Source organism: Zea mays, chromosome 9 (genome assembly GCF_902167145.1).
Source record: "Zea mays cultivar B73 chromosome 9, Zm-B73-REFERENCE-NAM-5.0, whole genome shotgun sequence".
Lineage (NCBI taxonomy): Eukaryota > Viridiplantae > Streptophyta > Magnoliopsida > Poales > Poaceae > Zea > Zea mays.
This window is the reverse complement of record NC_050104.1, coordinates 108,915,225-108,919,194: the sequence shown is the minus strand read 5'-3', so window position 1 is coordinate 108,919,194 and position 3,970 is coordinate 108,915,225. Positions and strand designations below refer to the sequence as shown.

Below are 3,970 nucleotides of genomic sequence, written 5' to 3'. Positions count from 1 at the left end.
CGACGGAGAGAGTAGGCGCCGAGGCCAACGAGGACGGGGGGCAGAAGGGGAGTCGCCGAGGACGGGGGGCAACGAGGGGCGTCAGGCGGGGGCAGGCGTGGAGCGAGGTGTCGAGGACGGGGAGAACGAGGCCACGTGGTGCGGCGAGCAGAGGATGGGGGCTGGATCGAAAGTTCTGGGGTCGCGATGAATTCGGGCCGAGGAGGCGGGATCGGGGCACACGATCGGGGGCGTGGGATAAGACTAGATCGAACGGCTGAGATTGCAAAACGACATAACGGACGTCTGAGATTGCATAACGGCAGAACGGCAGGCTACCCTTACAGCCTTAATAAGTAGTAGATATTTTGGAAACAGGCAGTCAGCCTCTGTAATATTTCCTCACCAGCGTATTTAGGATCATTTAAGTTGGACATATGAAAATGTGCTTGTTTGATTTCTGAAGTACTAAATATTGTAACATTAATATTTCTACAAATACTATAGTAGAAATAAGTTTTTGAAGTTGTTGTTTGAAAATTCCAACTATATTATAATATTAAAAAACAAAAAATAACTTCAAAAAGTAATACACAATCAATGAGTCCAATTAACAACTGAATTCCAATGTAACATTTACCTGAGAAGACTCTGGAAATGTACATTAGGCTCCACCAGTCCATATAGCTGGGCCTCATTGGTTGTATGAATATTAGGATCTTTATGACCATAAGCCTACATATATTCACGTTTTGCATGTCATGGACGATGCCAAAAGACTCTGGAAACGAGAATTGCAATTTCACTATCTAACTAATAATCTGGCAAAGAAAATGTCAAATAAAAACTCCTCAACACATGTGAAGCATCAACAAAGATACCCACGGATAAGCCAACTATAGAAATATTCCTCATTACCGAAAAAGCAGTCAAAGTCGAGGTGATCTGGGTACTGTCACCATCTGCTGCTCCAACTGGAGTGTCACTCTGAACTAAGCCCAACCCATCATCATTCTCTACTTGCCCACTCATTCGATCACTATCCTCAGATGGGGGCAAGGAAATCTCAGCTGTTGATGAGGATAGGTGTTGTGAAGATCTAGCTTGCTCATCCATGTCATCATTTCCATCATCCAAACTATCGACTTCACTAACCTGTTGAACTGGTTTTTGTACACTACATATAATAAAGGGATTGTCCCAAAGAAAAGTTGAAATGGATAGCTGCTCCACTGGTACACTTTCTTTTGTTTCCAATATGTGCATGCCTTATATGCTTTGGTTGCTGTTTTTTTGCAGAAGAGAAGGATTACTGAGGATTCAAACATGTGCCATCAGTGCCAGATGAATGATAGCGGAAGAGTTGTAAGGTGCCAAGGTTGTGTCGTCCGAAAAATAAAATATAGATATTGTGTGAAGTGCATTAAACGCTGGTTTGTGCCCTTCTAAAAGCCACCTGAGATTGCATTTGACACCCTGCTTTTGGATAGTGATGATTTATGGTTTCTCTCATCTCTAATTTTGCTAGTGTGTTACTTTTAGTTACTATATTAGTGCCTATTTCAACTTGTTTTTATGGTTTCCTCTTAGTATTTCCACTGTTTGGCATGATTGAATCAGGTATCCACATTTATCAGAGGATGATTTTGCGAACAATTGCCTAGTTTGTCAAAATAATTGCAATTGTAAGGCTTGTCTGCGGGGAGACATAACCTGAGCCAACTCGAGGAACAAAAAGAAGTTACTGCAAATAAATGTGTGCCTTCGTCTTGCTTCATTTCTCCTGTCTACTGGGCCAATGTGTTTACTGTTTACCTATTTGCTCATATTTCTTTTCCACAGTCTGGAGGATATAGTGTATCTGAACAAGATAAAATTAAATTCTCAATGTGTATCGTGCACTTTTTGCTTCCTTGGCTGAAACAATTCCATCAAGAGCAGATGCAAGAGAAAAGTGCCGAGGCTGCAACTAAAGGTAGTACGATTGCAATGCCAGCATTTGGATTTCTAGTTCACGTGCATGGCTGCTACTCATAGTCATTAATGTTTTTGGTTCTACTCTTTCTAATTTTGCTATATCCGCAGGTATTGATGCAGACAAACTGGAGGTCCCTCTAACCATTTGTGGAAAAAAGGAACGGATATACTGGTCAGTGTGGCTTTACTTACAAATTATATGCAATTTATTGGTTTTATAAGCGTCTAATTCCTTGTTATATTTGTAACAGCAACAACTGTAGGACATCTATTGTTGACTTCCATAGAACATACCAGCCCTACCAGACATAAATTAGGATTCCAAAGCTCTATTTAACCATAGAGTACTCTTCTCAAAAGAAAAGTATCATCAAATTAAATGAAGCAATCAACAAGTAGCAACAGGGCTAGCGAGATACCTGATTAAAAATTGCCTTTACTTCTGATATCTTCAACCTCATTGATATTACAGGTTCAACAAAATTGTCTGCAATTGAGACAACCACATATCCCACCAGTGGCCACGAGATTGCTATACACATAGGAAGAGAAATTGGTAATGGGATCAGATTATGATGAATCAAAAGCTTGGCTATGGTCAAAACTAACACCTAATCCAACAAGTACTAACAGCCGCGATATCAACATGATGACCCTAAAAAAAGCTGGACGTTGGCTTACCCCCTTGCGGTGGGACAGGCGCAGTTATTAAAAAAATAAATCTAGCATTATTACAAAAATGAGAGATATCCTACCGAATTAAGCATCTCTAGTGTATATCATAAGCACCATTACAATTTTAGCATCTTAATTAGCATTAGTAAAAACCTAACCTGGAGTCGTGATGTCCCTCCATTATTACAAAAATGAGAGATATCTTACCGAATTAAGCATCTCTAGTGTATATCATAAGCAACATTACAATTTTAGCATCTTAATTAGCAGTAGTAAAAAAACTAACCTGAAGTCGTGATGTCCCTCCACATCTTCAGAACGTGCGGGGGTAAGGACCTCCTTATAAACGAGATTTGCATACTGAACATTGTTCTTCTATTTAAGTGAGATGCAGTTATCTATATCTAGTTAAGTTGGGTCCAAAGACCCAAGACTATTTACTAAACAATACATGAAACATAATAAAAAGAGACCGATAACATCTATTCAATGCTCATCTGCTTTCTTTGTTGTATCAACCAAATGACCACTAAACAATAGGAAGCTAAAAAAGGAGCCAAAATAGATAAATAAAAGGCAAAAATACATCTTCACCTAAAAACCAAAATAATTAAGTGCATTACAAGTTGTTAATTGCCATGTATTCATCAATCTCAGCTACGGCGTAAGGACCTCCTTATAAACTATATTCTTTGTGTATGTTGCGCCATTTATCGCTGAGTTCCTTTCAACCCCCTTCTTCTTCTTCTTCTCATCAGTGACTGGAATGGCAAGTATCTTCACTTTTGATCGAGCGGTGGCCCTTGATAGAGCAACATAAAGCTAGCCATGAGAGAACACTGGTTCCGGCAAGTACACACCAACATTAGGAATCGTCTGGCCCTGGGCCTTGTTAACCGTCATGGCAAAACTTAGTCTTATCGGAAACTGCTTCCTTTTAAACTGGAAAGGGAACATCTCATCATCAGAGGGGCACAGAGGTATATGAGACAAGAAAATTCGCATTCCAGCATACTGGCCAAGGACAATTTCAGCATCAATACTATTTTTTTGGAAACCACGAACCACCAACCTCGTGCCGTTGCAAAGTCCATTAGCGGGGTCTATATTCCTAAGCAACATGATTGGGCATCCAACTTTGAGCTTTAGAACGTGCGGGGGTAGTCCATTAGGAGTCAGCGTGTTTAGAAACTCTGATGGGTAATAGTTATTAGGATCATCCACCGCGGTGTCAAAACTATGGTACATCATCTGCTCCCCTTGGAAACGATCGATCATCCTCATATTTATCATATCCACCCAGTCATTCCGTGTAGACAATATTGCTCTTGAAGTGATG

General features: G+C 40.3%; 1 long non-coding RNA gene across 1 annotated transcript; it reads left to right on the top strand.

The window, feature by feature from the left end:
* The first annotated feature begins 1,821 nt into the window (after positions 1 to 1,821).
* On the top strand, positions 1,822 to 2,106 carry LOC103638823 (uncharacterized). Its single transcript, XR_002265150.2, has 2 exons — positions 1,822 to 1,954; positions 2,065 to 2,106. It is a non-coding gene; the product is annotated as an uncharacterized lncRNA (long non-coding RNA).
* Positions 2,107 to 3,970: the final 1,864 nt, after the last annotated feature.